We start from the raw sequence: 17825 nt of genomic DNA, 5'->3' as shown, positions 1-17825 counted from the left end.
GACGACATGTTTCCATTGGGCATTGCTTAGTGATGCCCATACTCAAATGGAGCTTAAGAAGGTTGGGAGGTTTCTTTCCAACCACATTTTACACTGACCTTGAATTCATCGGTTTATCCAAGTTGCCTGTATCTTCTGCTGATGTTGTCAAGAGGCAATAAAGTGGTGTTTGCAGAGTGTCGAAGTCGATCCCCCCCAAAAAATGTATTTTATTCTGAAGTATTGTTGACTCCAATGAAGGGCCTAGAGTCTATTTATTATTTTAATTTTTTACTATTTTATTTTTTCAACCTACTATGAGTTCTAAAAGAGCAATAAATACTGGATTTTTAATCATTGTAATGATTTTTTTTTTTTTGTCAATTCACCAAAAGGAATTGTTCACTTTGCTAATTAATTCTGTGAATCTTTCTGTAGGTCACATTATTACATTAGGTGAAGATGAGTTAAGTATCTTTTTGAGTATTATGAGTGATTGATTGATTCACTCACTCACTCACTCACTCAACCGATTCATCCAACAACAGCGGATTAAACCCTAAATGAATTCAGCTAGAAAAGGTGTTGATTTTATACATTTGAAATTGATTGGATTCTAGCTCTGGAGCTAGTAGTCCAGTAACAGAATGGTGCCATATGGTTTGTGACGTCGACAACATAGAAAATGGTTTTATTTTTTGTTAGAATAACATGCCCTGATAAATCAAATATAATAAGACCAGAATCATTTATAAAGAAAGTAAATGGGGTCCATTTTGATTTGAGCTTAGAGCACTGAATATGGATTTAGGTCGTGATCAGAGTTTAAAAAGCTAATATGTTGTCTTAATCCTAAAATTATATTGCACTACACATATTTTGACATCTTTCAGACTTCTTATATTTGTTATTTTAAGGCACCCTAATTCAAGTCTTGTCATTCAATGTATTTAACTATACATTTTACATAATCGTGCCTTCTTGGGTTAAACGTTCATTCACAGCCAATGTTAAAATTAATCATCCAGAGCTGCTGCGGCACAGTGTCTAAGAGCATGTAAACAGCTCCATTATAAATTAATTCTAGTAATTATCTCTCAGTTCTGCATTCAGACATCCGTTGCATTTGTCTGGTTAAACATGATCTAATCTGGAAGGCAAGCCATTAATCAAAGATCATCTTGCTTTGTATGAATAGGATATTTACATTTGAGTGAACAATACAGACCCTGCATTTCTTACTGCTGGAGTCACGCTGATGGCTTGACCGGCACTTTGGCTGGCTGCAGATTTTTCCATTATTTCCTTCACCCAAGTGGGCACGTTCAAGTCGACGTTCCAGTCACTTTGAAGTTTCTCAAGTTAAATTGGATAGTGTCTGTGCAGCATGAAGAGAATTAAAGGGTTATTTGTCTTACTTAGACCATATCTGATTTATAGCGGAAAGATCCATTTGTAATGGCAGTTCCCTCTGAAATCTATATACTCAGAACCCGCGGAGGCACTTGGCTTTTCACAGGGTTTGGTTTCAGCTTGTGTAATGGTTGTCGTTGGTTAATATCACAATTTAAGCTCTGTTTAAATACGTTAATCATCCATTGGCCAGGATTGTCTTTCTTTTTGGTCTGGTCTTGAAAGGACTACTTGGCATCTACTCAGGTTGACTTGGCTTAAGTAATACTGTACTTTCAAATTATGGTTTTTCAACTCTGTTTAACCAAAGGGATCCATCCTTTACATATTGGAAAACATGTTATACCTGCATGCCAATCTATGGAGCCCCTAAAGGGACATTTGTGTGAACATTCGCCCATATTTCTCTTGCATACTCAAAAGTCTGTATATTTTTATTTTTGCAAAGACCCCATTAGGGGCTCCATACCAATCAATGTAAGTTAGAAAAAAATATTTTTAGAACAAATTTACCAATGTATACATGGTGTATACAGTTCGGTTCCCAAATTGTTCTTTTAAGTTGCAAGTAAATGAAGGCAACAACATCTAAGTTAAATTTGAACTCTTTTTGGGGAGTGTTTAATAATCAGTGGTGCCGATTGAATGAACGGCAGCTGTTACGGGCTCAGACTTTTCTGATAAACCAGATTAAAGGTTAAATCCTCATAGTGGCACCTTGTCTGGGACTGAGAAAACCCTCGTTCTCTCCAATGAATTTTCGCACACCATGGAGGGCTTACGTTTCATAATTGTGTTTATAAAGATAGAAAAACAACACGTGAAACATCTTGATTATCTTTGCCACAGGGTTCTGTCTGTTGGAACAGGCTGAACTATAACTGAAACCTGTTGTGTAATGATGTTACATTCACAGGAGAGTGTTACTTGGAAACATATTTGTTGAAAGTAAAACTTCTTGAGCTTGAAAGTCTACATTAAGATACTGTCTTGAGATTGGGAATGTTTCATGCACGTATAGTGTGGAACTTTGTCAAGCTTAAAGTTAAAGGGTTAGTTCACCCAAAAATGAAAATTATGTCATTAATGACTCACCCTCATGTCGTTCCAAGCCCGTAAGACCTCCGTTCATCTTCGGAACACAGTTTAAGATATTTTAGATTTAGTCCGAGAGTTTTCTATCCCTCCATTGAAAATGTATGCACGGTACTGTCCTTGTCCAGAAAGGTTAGGATAAACATCATCAAAGTAGTCCATGTGACATCAGTGGGTTAGTTAGAATGTTTTGAAGCATCGAAAATACATTTTGGTCCAAAAATAACAAAAACTACGACTTTATTCAGCATTGTATTCTCTTCCGGTTCTGTTGTCAATCCGCGTTCAGTGATGCTGATGACGTAAGACGCTGCTGACGTGTATCTGGTGTAAAAATGCAAGTCTTCCTCTGTGTCAAAATCCTTAGACATGTTTGCGAAGATTGTTTTGTTTACAGCGTGCGTCTCCCTCAGACTGTAAACGAAGCTCGTGCACTGATACACGTCAGCAGCGTCTTACGTCATCAGCATCACTGACGCGGATTGACAACAGAACCGGAAGAGAATACAATGCTGAATAAAGTCGTAGTTTTTGTTATTTTTGGACCTAAATGTATTTTCGATGCTTCAAAACATTCTAAATAACCCACTGATGTCACATGGACTACTTTGATGATGTCTTTAATTCCTTTCTGGACAAGGACAGTATACCGTACATACATTTTCAAAGGAGGGACAGAAAACTCTCGGACTAAATCTAAAATATCTTAAACTGTGTTCCGAAGATGAACGGAGGTCTTACGGGCTTGGAACGACATGAGGGTGAGTCATTAATGAGATAATTTTCATTTTTGGGTGAACTAACCCTTTAAATGTAAATTGAGTTGTCACAATACTGAAATGTCACTAGTTTTTATACTAGAAATTGGCATTGAAATTGGCTTACTTTTGCTCGTTCTTTCACCTTTCTTTCTTTATTCCACTCTCTTTTTGACACCCATGGTATTTTTGGTCAGTTATCGGTATGTGATTTTATAAGTTGTAGCTTTAGTGAGAAAAACGAAACATTTGCGCAGTTCTTGCAAAGGCTAATACTGTATTTCTCCAGGGGTATATTGAGAAGAGCTATTGAATTTATTACGACTGGGACAAGCATTTCCAGCTGTGAGAAATGAATGTGAACTTGACAAGCCCCTTCCATGAAAGTTCTACATCTTGCCATGAAATTCCCTAGTCACTATTTGAGTTCTTCACTCACAATCCTATATTTTCTTTTGTTTCTGTTTCCTTCCCACTGTTTGAAGTAATTTAGTGTTTGTCTACCGAGAGCATCAGGGATAATTTTGACAAACTCAGTTATCTTGAAGCAGTTTAATAAGCTCAGATCTTTAGCGCAATCACTGACAAAAACATTGCAATATTTTGTATTTCTGCTAGACATATTGCGATGTTAAAACAATTTCACCAGATGACTTGAAGAATCATTCTAGAATGATTGGGGTGAATTTGTAGGGGAGTGAATCTGCATAAAATAATAAACAAATTACAAGCATAGGTAAATACAATAGAACAAAGATACAAATTAATTAACCAAAATATTTTTCTTAACAATTTTTAACAGTGTTTAGGTTCAGAAATCGAATAATCAAATGTAAAATAACACTGCATAGTCTTCACTGTATAGACTAAATCTAATTAAGCTTTGTTAAAGCTTCATAAGTGATTTTCACTTTTGTATTTCTTTTTGTTTGATTAACCTTAACGACACAGACAGCAGCAGGTATTTATAGCCTGCTGTCACTTTAAGACCAAATACACGGATCCAATATAATAATACGCATCCGTTTTTTTTCCTCAATTGTTTACGTTCACATACTGTAAGCGACTGTTTACGAGAATTCTCACAGAGATGAGCATTTTAACAATTTTGTGTGCATGTGTCCGTTCAAGCACAAATAGACGCAGAAGAGAACGGAATTCGGTGTTTGCGTGAAAAAAAAAAAAACAGCGTGCAAGCTCCGAATTGAATTTTCTTACATGTCGTCTTGTGCTCAAAAGGTTTAAAATCGCTTGAATATTGCAATGTGACTCTCGTGGATGTGCAGATTGTGATATTGATGCTAAAATTATGTATCATACAGCCCTACTTGGTGTCCGCATTTATAGTCTTACTGAGACAAATGGGAGGATAATGATGTTTATGTTGATGTTGACTGACAGAGTTTGTCCTCTGGCTGACTTTGAAATAGACACCCTTCATTTGTTTGCAACTTACTAGGGACGAGTATCATAAATAATTTAAAGACTATGGTTCTGATTCCAATTCCACTTGATTATTCTGGTACCTTAGTGATTACTTCAACAAAATTTAGTGTTTTTAGGAAACAATTTTGAAAAGTATTTCTTATATCATACAAAAAACTTCCGACTGGTTCTCCTCTCCTCTGCTAGCTTCAAGATCTTCTCCTCGCCTGCATTTAGCTGTTTCTTGAGCATACAGTATAATAGTTTTGGAGAAAATATATATATATTTTCGACACCATCTTTCAGCTCTCCATTGCTATTACGCCTTCAACTCTGAGCGGATTTATGAGTATTCACTGTCGGTGGTTCGATAAACTGATAAACGTCTTGAGCATCTGACGAAGAATCGTGCCAAGTCTCCATTCTGCATGCTTATTTATGGTTTGCAGAGATATTTTCAATGCCACAATTTAATGTTCATACTTTCTAAATAAGCAGTTAAGTGGCATAATTGTGCAGTTGTAACGTAAGAAGGATCGTTGAACTCATTAGGATGTGTTTGTGGTGTTAGCTTAGCGTGGAACATTGTTTCGACCAACCAATAAAACCAATGCTGCTTTCGTGTCAAACAGCTATTTGTCTCAATAATGAATCCCAAATTGTAGCTAGCTATAAACCGTGAAATGTCCTGATTTCTAAAGACCCTAGATTGTGCTTTTTTTGGGATGGGGATTATTTTGACTCAAGTCGGTATGTTGAGACAAACCACAAGTGTCCATCCGGTGCGTTCACATCTGCTGCGAGAATTCAAAAGACTGTTTATTTTGGTTGATTCAAAGCTGTTTAGACTCTTTGTGTCATTTTATTGGATCAGTGGTAAAAATGTCTATTGTTTCTTCTAAGTATGTGCCTTCTCTAGGGATGATTCATGTGGCTGAATGGTGCGTTTTGGCCGCTGCTACTAGGTCATTGCTGAGGAAAAAGTACATCCATTAGTTGCTGACTTGGACGGTGGCCAGCAGTGAGCGGTCCTTTAGGCCTTTGCACTCTATATTGATCAAAGGAGGTCATCGCCATCACAGTTCCCAATAAATGCTTGGACTCGGGCATTCTATCCTTTGTCCTCCATTACCTAATTGGAAAGGATGAATCAATGGCAGTGGAGCTGAAATCGGCCAGATTAGTTCATGTCCGTTGTGCCGCTATTGGCTCTGATTGTGCGTGAAGTGACGGATGCAGAGGCCATCAATGCAGCAGAATAATTAAGGCGCTGTCTGTGTTTTAACCCATTTTAACTGTGATTGGCCTGCCTGGGGCAAACCATCTCCTGGCTGGCCTTCAGAGAGAGTGCTCCTCAAAGACACAAAAACACTCTCAAATGAATGTTGAAGGACAACAGCCCTGTTTGTCCAACAGGCCGACAGCAATGCTGAGGACAGGGCCGGTAATTAGGAAGGATCGCTGTAGTGGATCCAACTGATCGTTTAATGGCAGCTAAATGCTACATAGGTTTTTTTTCATGTTCAGTGTAGAAGTGTACAAGGGCAGCACTGTGTAGCACTGTCTCCTCACAACAAGAAGGTCCACGGTTTCGAGCCCCGGCTGAGCCAGGAGTCCTTTCAGTGAGGAGTTTGGATGTTCTCCCTGTGTCAGCAGCATGGGACATATGTGGGTCGTTTCAGGTTTGCAATTAATGAGAAGAAATTTCAGGGCAAAAAATAGGGAAAGAGTCACTTTGTATTTCTCTATTCAGCACAGATGCAAACTCAACTGGATGTAGTTCATCTTTTTGTTCCTTTTTGCAAAGAATGCTTATGCTGTTTGCTGCTTTAATGAAGTGTATGGGCCACGGCAAATAGTGGTAGTCCCTCACAGCCAGCTGCCTCGGTAAGCGTTTTGATGGCTGTGTTTCATAAGTGATATGATCATTTCTGAAACCTGACAGTATTGAAAATGATCTGAAGCTGCTAAGGATAAAGTGCTTTCACACGGTGCCTAGTGTTACAACTGAATCGTCCATATACATTATCTGCACAGCCAATTTGCTTGCTTGTAACCATATGCTGGACCAAGTGCAGTGCACTTTTTAACTGTTTGCAATCTTGACCAAATTTGTACATAGTCTTGGTGGTTGTTTGAGCATTGCTAAGCGTTTTCTCGGCTGTTCTAGGTGGAGAAATGTGTTTGTCATGAAGATGCATTGAGCAGCATACATTTTCATCCTACTCAAAGCTAATGTTGTAAAGAACTGTTTTCTAGGAGAAGAGTATAACAGTCAAGACAGTTGTCAAGTGTGAGATATTTCTGAGTGTTTAAGGGTTTTATTCCTCTGTAGACTAAAATAAGGAACTGTTAAAGCAGCTGCTTTCTTGGAACAAAACACATCCAAATCCTGTGTTTTCATGCGCTGAGCCTTACCATACCTGGCAACGTCGCCTTCCAGCAATAACACTCACAGCCAAAACAGGGTTTGGTCAATTGCACCTACACTTTTCAAATCATAAAATCTCTATATGTGTATTATTCTTTGGCTTTAAGAAGTCCTGAGCCAGGGAAAGGGAGGAGAGGAGATGAGAGGGGATGAGGAAGTAGAAATAATACTCTGCTTTGCACCTCATAAAGAATGGAGCTTGCATGTGAAGTAGGGTTATCCACAATCCTAGATCACTAGTCTGCTCCGAGTGTTGTTTGAAGTGATAAAGACTTGTTAGAGGAGCACAAATCTTCCACACTCTCGCAGCTCTTCACCACCTTGTGTATTAAATTAGAAACACCTGCTTGTTGGTCAGGATGCCCATTGGAGACTTAAAAGGAAACTTTCATGGAAAACTTTAGAGTTTAATTTAATATGTGGACATACTCTCTGAACTACCGTTTTCAGTTCAAGTTAAATACGATTGAATAAAAAGACAAAAAAGTGTTGTCTGGGCAGCTGTATGCATGTAGAAACAAACCTACTGTTTAACAAGTGACTTGCTCATAATCTTGATATTTATATTGTGGCAGATTGTGGGTCCATGATAATGCAATGTCAGCTTTTGAACAGACAGAACTTTACTTGTTCAGTTAAACATATGTACATTACATTTGCGTAATAAATGGAACAACCCTCAAGCTTTAGCAATAAAAACAGGGATTTAATCAATAAGCAATGAAAAAGTCAAATAACTATAACAAGAACATCAACTGAAATGTATGAGAGAAACATCTGCAAAACAGCTATTATAAACAGAAACTAATAACAAGAATTAAAAATGCACTAATAGCAGTACATAATGGAAACATGACTAAACAATATGAAAATGTACAAGAGTTTGTAAATGGTATTTAAAAACATTAAAATGTTACAAATAAATATAGTATTGTTAAGTATTAGTATTTTTTTAGGGCTGTAAAATCTATTAATCACATCTAACATAAGTGTGTGTGTGTGTGTGTGTGTGTGTGTTTTATATCAATATCTCTGTGTGTGCGCGCATGTCTGCGTGTATATACATATATCACACACACATATTTATATCACTCACTCTCTCTCTCTCTCTCTTTCTCTCTCTCAGTCTCTCTCTCTCTCTCTCTCTCTCTCTCTCTATATATATATATATATATATATATATATATATATATATATACTGTACATGCGCACACACACACACACACAGAAATAAAGATACGATATAACTGTATATATATTTTACAGCCCTACTTTTTTTAATTTAGTACTTCACTTTTTTTAGCGTTGGTATTTTTAATTATGATGGTTTTATTAGTGTGCTGAACGTTTTCACTTTTATTGTTAAAACTAAAAAATCTTTATAGCGCCACCTCATGTATTGCATAAAAACCAATTAGTCAACTAGTCATTCAGGTAACCCACGACTTGATTTTGAATATGTAGTTTGCACGTGGACCTTTTAGTTTGTAGACTATAATGGGCATGAATTATGTTAGGAACAGCATTTCAGCTTGACTTTATCAATCTGATTTTGACTTAAACATCATCTTTTAGCAGTTCATTTGCTGTGTTAGAGTGAAAACACAGAGTTTTGGGTATGTTTTACCTCTTCTGTTTCCGTAGCCCAGACTTTGGCAGGAAGACAGAGCGATGCAGGGCATTATGTGCCGAGATTAGCTGCATTCGGCCACAAATCCCAAATGCTTGTGTCCGCTGAGCAGAGCTGAATGTGCGTACTGTGTGAGGTTTTAACCCACTTTGCGTGACTTGAATATTTAATAAGAGTTAAGCTCTAGGAATGCGCACACTCGATCGGACTCCCCTAGTCTCGCTTCTGTTTTCTCTTTCTCTTTCCCCTCATTTATTTAATCATTCTGCAGAAGCTTGGGTGAAACACCCCCATATGCTGAAGTGCTGATTTAATTCATTCAGCACATTAATGGAATAGAATACATGGGCGGCAACAGATGTCATGCTTCTAAGAGAGAGTATCTGTGCTATACGTGTCTTAATCTGAACTTGTTTATTTTTGCACTACGGGTGGAGTGTGATTAGACCATTGCAGCTATTCTCTCCACAAGGCTGATGGAAAAAATAAAGAATATTTATCTGATTTAATTGTGTATATAATTTTATTTAGTACATGGTAAGGCTCTTTGCAGCTTTTAAATAAAATCGGCCTCCGTCATATTTGCTGAATTAATGCTAATACTTTTTTCTTACTAATGTACTTGGCGGAAAGATAGTTTTTGAAGTCAGTATCATCAAATTGGGTAATATTAGAATTAGAATTTGAAAGATGCTGGGCTGTGTGTGTTATTAATGTAACATTCTGGAATGTATTCTAAATGTTTTTTCGACCACTATCGTCATCACTTCCCTCAGCTGTATCTGTGATCATTCTTGATCACAAGACTGGTATGGGATTATCCCGATTAACCTGACAGAGCGCCGTGGAAAGCGCTGAAGTGCCTCTACACATCCTGCTGAGAGAGGCTTAACCTCTGTACCTAGAGAAAGTCACATTTGGTGATCTCCATCAAGACTCTTTGTTAAGCTGTGTGATGCAACACAGTGTAAAGACATTTGACACTGCACCGGTAAATGTCTTAGCCTGACTCTCAGACTTAATGTCATCTGTGTGCCAGTTGTCACCGGTTTGTGTGCCATTTTTATTTATTTATTTTTAGGCAAGGTTTTGGTGCCGAGTCTGTTTGACGTCAGAGTTTGGTTCATAAAGCTCAGGTTTGGACCTCCCGGCTTAGTCTGTTTTGCTCATTTGATTTAAGTTGACCTTCATACCTTCCATTCGAATTTGAATTATCTAAAAATGCTAAATCAATCAGAAATATTGGGTTCAAGTCCTGGGTTGAGTTTAGTAATTTCCTTGTTTGTTGTTTTTCCTCGCAAATGTTATTTTGCTTTTACTTGAGAACATCTGTGTTGTCTATAGACATTTTACATTAAGTAGGTGAATTTCCTTTTCCCCAGACCATTGACATGGTTGTCATCTATGATCTCCATTTTATCCATATCGGTGCCTTTACATACTTGGTTAAGCAGTCATTCTTTCCATTTATTGTCTAATTAACCTTGAAAAAGTCTGGTTGAGAGGGTTTTCTTTGACCTGAGCTTAAGCCCTCAAATCAGATCACACTGAGCAATAATAAACACTGATCCAGTCACATATTGACCTCATTGGACTGATTGACACACTAAATTATGCTTGACATGCTCTGATTTGCACTGCAAACATCTGAATGTCACCATCTTCCAAACATCTCTTTGAGATGTTAGTCCTTCGAATGTCTATTTCTTTCAATGTATATTATTAATTTCGTCCCTTCAATTAAGTGTTGGCATGCTATTGTATATGTATTTATGTTTATGTTACCCGAAAGAAATGTCAAGGTTTCTTGGAAAAATTTGTATAGGTATGATCAGGCTGGGATTATTTTATTTTTTTGTTCACCAATTTTTGGGTGAAAACTTTAATTGACCTGTGTTCCAATCCAAAAGTCTTCACATTTTTCTTGGGACTTTTGCTAGCATAGATGTTGCACAATATATTGGTAACATAGGTTATCAGCCTATATTTTCTGGTTTTATAATCCGAATTTTAGAATTCACTGGTATGAGTAGATATTATAAATTTAATTTCGTTTCGAAGAGATGTCACTGCAAGTGTTTGGGGAAGTTATTTTGATTAAAGATTATGAGGACACATGAATTGTGAAAAAAAAAAGATGATGTGATTAAATAATTTATACAAAATACTGCAATATTCCATTGAAAATAAGGATTGTCAAATTTGGATAAATAAATAACATGTAAAGTTAATTTTTAAAACACCAACAATTTTAAAGGTGCTCTACGTAACTTTTAGCGGCCTCAAGTGGTGATGTTTCAGATTGCAACCAAATTTTACAAGAGCGCTCGTGCTCGAACTCATAGACAATACCGTCTATTACGCAAATATCTCGGCGAATACTTGACGGATTCGGCGAGCACCGAGCTCGTTGGGACCATCTAGTCGAGCTGAAAAGAACCATATAAGTTCCATAGTTTTTGGTGGTGTTTTCGCGGAGATATTAGCAGAAAACCATCGGGCGCGCTGCAAAATTGCGACGCCGGTGACGTCACAATCTCAGAAGAAAATCGCTCGTATCTCTGGAACGCAAAGACCCAGAGAGCTCAAATTCGGGAGAGGAGGTCCCAGGGGAACCCTTGCCCGAACACTAGAGTGGCGGGCCTCGGGGATGCCCCCTACCGGATCGCCGTTCGCTGGGACCCCCGATTTCGAACGGCTATAACTCGGGGAGCCGGGCGAGTTGGACCTCGGGGGTGGGCTCGTTCGAAAGGCCCCGTCCAGCACTACGAACGATTAGAGTCTTGGGAATATTGATCAAAGATTGACTGAGATATAAGCCGAAAAACGTGCGCCTTTAACCGGACGTAACTCCCTGACCGTCTACAATTGACTGTATATAAGGAGAGAGGCTCGGGAGCGCGCATGCACGTCACATCCGTTGGATTTCGCGGTAAATCCGACCCGGAGACTTCACATAGAAATAGGAATACTGGCCTTCAGAGGTAATAGCAAAACTCGACAAGTGGATCATTTTAATGTGTGATTAAAACCCCTTCACACACAGGCAATAAAAAAAGGATTCATTTTAGTAGAAAAGTTACATAGAGCACCTTTAATAATACTGTTCTCAAAATGAATATCCATTTTTCGTGCTGTATACTATGTTTTGTTATTCACTTGTAGCATTTAAAACAACTGATTTGAGTATTTTATTTATTTAATTTAGACAAAACTATGTATAGTTTTAGTAAGGCCATTTATTATGGGACATAAGAGTTTATTTCAGAATTTTAATACCAGTGGATTCCTAACACAGACACATTAAATGGGATGCAAGCGCAGTAGCGTGGTGTTAAATGCAAGACTAAGAGTCTTATCCTGTGTCCTTAATGAGAAGGAAGTTGTGTGTAATTATCATCGGCACTGACGGAAATGTGCAGAGGATCTCCAGAAAGGCTTTGATGCGGCAACATGCAGAAGATTACTCACAGCCGCTATCTGTTTCCCAGACTCACAAAAAACGTGTGCCTATAAAACAGATTTTTACCCGACCCGACATAGCTGTGCAATGTTATTTGCTTATAAAAAGAGCTCGACCTAAACCCAAACTAGACACAGAGCACTTGATGTGTTTTATTCATTTGTTTGTGGTGATGAGAAAGTGCCTTTGTGGTGACATGACGTTTAGGTCTGCGCTGAAGGCAAGCAATATATGCACAAACAAACAAAAACAAATCTTGAATTCAAGTTGTTTTTTTCATGCAAGTTGAACATATCAGTGACACTTTTAGTCATTATGGAAGTTTTTTTTCTGAGAGGTCTGTTTTCTTTTTTCTGGATTTGGGAAGCCACCCCGCCGTGTAGTTTATGTCCTTACTTTATGAGCTTGCATCTGTAATGTCCCGGAGAGAATTTACTGCAACAGATTCCTACAGGGTGAGCAGGCCCGCTTTCCCAGCCCTCGTCCCAGACCTCCCAGTCCCTGTTTAACAGGGGCGCTTCATACGGTGGTCTGGAAGTCACAAACTGTATTGTTTAAAACAAATTTATTTGATCTGACCTTTGTGTAAAATTCTTCCTCTACTACTGCTTTAAGACTTCAGCACCCAGACCAAGATTTTAATGCATAAGAAGTGCTTCCGGTTATACGATCATAATACTGCGTGCTTCAGTAGATGCAAGGTTTTTTAAATCGCGTGCTTTGTTTTTACACAAGACTCTCATCTTCTACAGCTAGAAGACGGACATCCATAAAAACGCTTTTAATTGCAACCAGTAGTTGGCTGTCCAACTTTCCCGAGCTCAGCGTACATCGTTCATGCCATCATGCCATGAAATAACGTCTGGTACGAGAGAGGGTGTAGCATTTTGTTTCTTGTGCTCTGGCTTATTATATGAGAATTTGAAAAAGTGAGAGAGAAAATGACCAAATCCACCAAATTCGAAACTATAACATTTAAGAAGCACTTCGTAAACCTTCATAGTGGTTTCCACTGGTATGTTGAGTATCAAATCCTTGTTGGTTGTAGGAAAAAAGTAAAGAACTATACAAAGATATATTTTGAGTGTGAGCAAAGTGAATTTTGAGGAAATGACTGGCACATTTCCATCAGAAAAGGAGTCTGGTGTACGTTTGTGCCTTGATGTAGTTCCAGCACTTTAGCAGCATGAAATTCTTGTACTCTTTGCTCTTTAAACTTGGCCCCTGATGTCATTTTGATTTAAAATGTGGTAAACGTATCCACATGAAAGCACCGCTGGGTTGCAGTTAGTTGTCAGTGCACTGTTAGAAACTTTGCGATAAGTCACTCTTTCAAACTGGCAGTCCACTCAATGCCTGTTATTTTCGCAGTGATGTGCTTTTAATATGCAGTGCCAATTGATGCTCAATATGCTTTTTTTTCAGGAATGGTTCACATGGCGTTTCCAAACCTAATGTGGTTGCTAGGGTGTTTTGGGTGGTTGCTAGGGGGTTGCTTTTTGAAAAGCCTTTAGCCCTACTTTAAGTATGAGCAATAGCAAAAGTGAAGCTTACCTTTTTCTAAAGGGGGCGTTTTCATGACACCGTTTTTAACTATAACCAGAACTTTTTTTTGCGTTTTGGCCATTCATTTACACGACAACAACGTTTTAGGGGCCTGAAAACGCAAGCTTTTGAAAATGATACTGTTATCATCTCCATGTAAACAAAAAAAATCGTTTTGACGGATCCGTGTGAAAGGGGATTGTTTTGACAACGTTGTCGTCTGTATCGTGAAAAAACGTAAAGGAAAAACTTTTCCGTTTTTAGTACATCATTGTCATGTAAACATATCCTAAAAATCCTTTCACACTATGCTTTTTATTTATTTTTGTTTCTTTTGGAGAATGGGTTAGTGTAATTCGTGTACTGACATTTAACGAGAAATTCGACTAGCTTGCTTCTTTGTCTTCCTCTCCTCCTCATAAAATAATCACGAGTGTATGATGTCCCTTCACCGATGTAGTGCTTCTTTAAAAGGCCTGTGCATGTGGCACCCTGGAAAGCCTTTTACCGCTGAGAGCCTTTGAATCGGTTCTGGTGGTGCTTTCTAGGTCACTGTGTCATTTGTTGTTCTTGCACTCCTGTGTTTATAAAAAACTGAGGGTTAACCTAGAGGGGGGATGGGCAAAAAAAGTACCAATAGGGTTTTTTTCTTTTGCCAAGCCCACTCAACCCCCCCAAAAACAGGCATCAATCTCAGCAGCTTGACCCAGAAACACACCTCTTTCTCGGTTGCCAAGCAATTAGAATCCACAATGAACAATTAGCCTGAATTAAAGATAATTTAGGAACATTTTGTAAACTACTGGCATTGGTATGCACTTGGGCGGGGCGATACAGCATTTTTAGCAATACGTTCATAGACATGTGTACAGTTATGCCTATTTTCAACCGTTTTTTTTGCCAGTGTTATCAGTGTGTAATGAATTTTATATATATATTTTGAATTTTTCAGTTAATAAAAGAGATAATATTTGATATATTGCCCAGCTCTAGTAAGGGCTAATTCATGATCTTCCTGATTGCAGAGCTTTAGCTTTTCCGCATCCTCTGTTGTTCTTCGTGAACCACTTGATTTATTTTCATCCCAGTTATTTTTATTAACTAGAGATTATACCCTTTGAATAACATGACCTTTTCTCCCATGATGTCTCAGTTCATAAATATACTATCTTACATTTTTACTTGACTTGTATCAATGCATTTATCAACCTATACAGATAACTTTTCACAGACCATGTTATAGAATGATGTTACCCCAATCGCAGTCCTCCTTGTACCAAGATGTTCATGAATTCCCGATCAGAGCATTTCTTCTGTAGGTTATCTGCATTCTTTATTAAACACAATTCCTGCTGAAGTTATAAAGTGCGGGGAAGATTAAATGAGCCTTTCTTATCCAAGCGCTTTAAGCTCTCTAATAAGAAAAGGTAATGTTTCACGATGTTTTGCTGTAGCTTGGCTCAGCTCAAACGTTTCTTTGCCTGAGCTCTCAGATAAGATAATCTAATGTTTAGACAGCTTAAGCAATAGATTGTGCAGTGGTTAGGTGGGGCTGTCAACACTAATTGTCTTTGTGCTGAACATTTGTATCCCCGGAGTGATAAATCTGGTTAAGTTCAGAATGTATATGTATATATACATGTGTGTGTGTGTGTAATGTATACACTGTATGTATGTGTGTGTGTATATATATATATATATACACTCACCGGCCACTTTATTAGGTACACCTGTCCAACTGCTCGTTAACACTTAATTTCTAAGCAGCCAATCACATGGCGGCAACTCAGTGCATTTAGGCATGTAGACATGGTCAAGACAATCTCCTGCAGTTCAAACCAAGCATCAGTATGGGGAAGAAAGTTGATTTGAGTGACTTTGAACGTGGCATGATTGTTGGTGCCAGAAGGGCTGGTCTGAGTATTTCAGAAACTGCTAATCTACTGGGATTTTCACGCACAACCATCTCTAGGGTTTACAGAGAATGGTCCGAAAAAGAAAAAACATCCAGTGAGCGGCAGTTCTGCGGGCGGAAATGCCTTGTTGATGCCAGAGGTCAGAGGAGAATGGCCAGACTGGTTCGAGCTGATAGAAGGGCAACAGTGACTGAAATAACCACTCGTTACAACCGAGGTATGCAGCAAAGCATTTGTGAAGCCACAACACGCACAACCTTGAGGCGGATGGGCTACAACAGCAGAAGACTCCACCGGGTACCACTCATCTCCACTACAAATAGGAAAAAGAGGCTACAATTTGCAAGAGCTCACCAAAATTGAACAGTTGAAGACTGGAAAAATGTTGCCTGGTCTGATGAGTCTCGATTTCTGTTGAGACATTCAGAAGTTAGAGTCAGAATTTGGCGTAAACAGAATGAGAACATGGAACCATAATGCCTTGTTACCACTGTGCAGGCTGGTGGTGGTGGTGTAATGGTGTGGGGGATGTTTTCCTGGCACACTTTAGGCCCCTTAGTGCCAATTGGGCATCGTTTAAATGCCACGGCCTACCTGAGCATTGTTTCTGACCATGTCCATCCCTTTATGGCCACCATGTACCCATCCTCTGATGGCTACTTCCACCATGTCACAAAGCTCTAATCATTTCAAATTGGTTTCTTGAACATGACAATGAGTTCACTGTACTAAAATGGCCTCCACAGTCACCAGATCTCAACCCAATAGAGCATCTTTGGGATGTGGTGGAACGGGAGATTCGCATCATGGATGTGCAGCCGACAAATCTGCGGCAACTGTGTGATGCCATCATGTCAATATGGACCAAACTCCCTGAGGAATGCTTCCAGCACCTTGTTGAACATATGCCACGAAGAATTGAGGCAGTTCTGAAGGCAAAAGGGGGTCCAACCCGTTACTAGCATGGGGTACCTAATAAAGTGGCCGGTGAGTGTATATATATATAGTATAAACCAAAATTTATTCAGACACCTTCAACATTTCTCACATTATCACAGTTTATTCGTTATAGTTTAGAAAATGGTAATAAAATATGACAAGAACTCAGAGTAATCAAATCAATTGATATTTCACTGTTTTGGGCCATGCCTCTGTTAGACTGTCTCACAATTGAATTGGGTTGAATAGCTGTTGCCAGCTGTTAAATTTAAGTACACAATTAGATAATACCAATTTAGGTCAACAAATTACCAAACAACGCTTAATTTTGTTCATTCTGTGGTGTAAAGAGGTCGCATTAGCAATTAAAGAAAAAACACTTAAGCAAAACATGGTCAGGTCAAAGTGTCTGAATAATTGTTGGTCCCAAATTTATATTCATTTTACTAGTAGTCCACTGCATGAATTGTTTTTGGGTATAATATGTCACAGTTTACTTTTATTTTGCTATCATCACTTATACAAATTAACGTCTCGGTTACGCATGTAACCCTCGTTCCCTGAAGGAGGGAACGGAGACGTAGTCGACGGGATCATCACGCTTAGAGAGCCTGTCATCTTCGAGTACTATTAAAATGAGCCAATGTAATCAGCGTGCGTGAAATAAATACGGAAGTTGATGCACACATAGTTTTTTTTTTTCTCGCTGAGGAGCCGAGCGTAACTCGGAGTCAGCGGTGGTCCAGCAATAGTGGCGACGGGACTACGTCTCCGTTCCCTCCTTCAGGGAACGAGGGTTACATACGTAACCGAGACGTTCCCTTTCAGTCGCTCACGTTCGACGTAGTCGATGTGTCGACTGATTGGGATCCCAATTAAAACGCCATCTAATGCTGCCACCTTCCAGTGCCTAGACAAAAACCTCCAGATCCCCCCGCAATTAAGGCGGGGAAGGGACAGGGCTTAGGCCAGGGAAGTCACTGCTGTTCCTACAGGACCACTGGGAAAGCGTTCCTTGAACATGGAAGGAAGAGACGCTGTGGAAGCCACATATCCTGCCCGAAGGGAGGTAACATGTGGAGAAAACACATATGAACTGGGCGGATGACCGGGCAGTCCAACATATGGAATGTCACTGGGGTGGATCCAGCCTAAACAGGGGGAGAAACAGTGACAGCAGAGCAGGCTCTGCCAAGGGAAGACACGGGCTCGCCGCAGGGAGCTGTACCGT

General features: G+C 39.0%; 1 protein-coding gene across 1 annotated transcript in view; it reads left to right on the top strand.

The window, feature by feature from the left end:
* The window catches only part of tmtc2b (transmembrane O-mannosyltransferase targeting cadherins 2b), a 121033-nt gene that overhangs the window by 15470 nt on the left and 87738 nt on the right, over positions 1 to 17825 (top strand). The window lies entirely within an intron of this gene.

Source organism: Rhinichthys klamathensis, unplaced genomic scaffold (genome assembly GCF_029890125.1).
Source record: "Rhinichthys klamathensis goyatoka isolate OS25496 unplaced genomic scaffold, OSU_Roscu_1.1 h1tg000181l_1, whole genome shotgun sequence".
In the NCBI taxonomy this organism is placed as follows: domain Eukaryota; kingdom Metazoa; phylum Chordata; class Actinopteri; order Cypriniformes; family Leuciscidae; genus Rhinichthys; species Rhinichthys klamathensis.
This window is presented reverse-complemented; position numbering and strand designations above follow the sequence as displayed.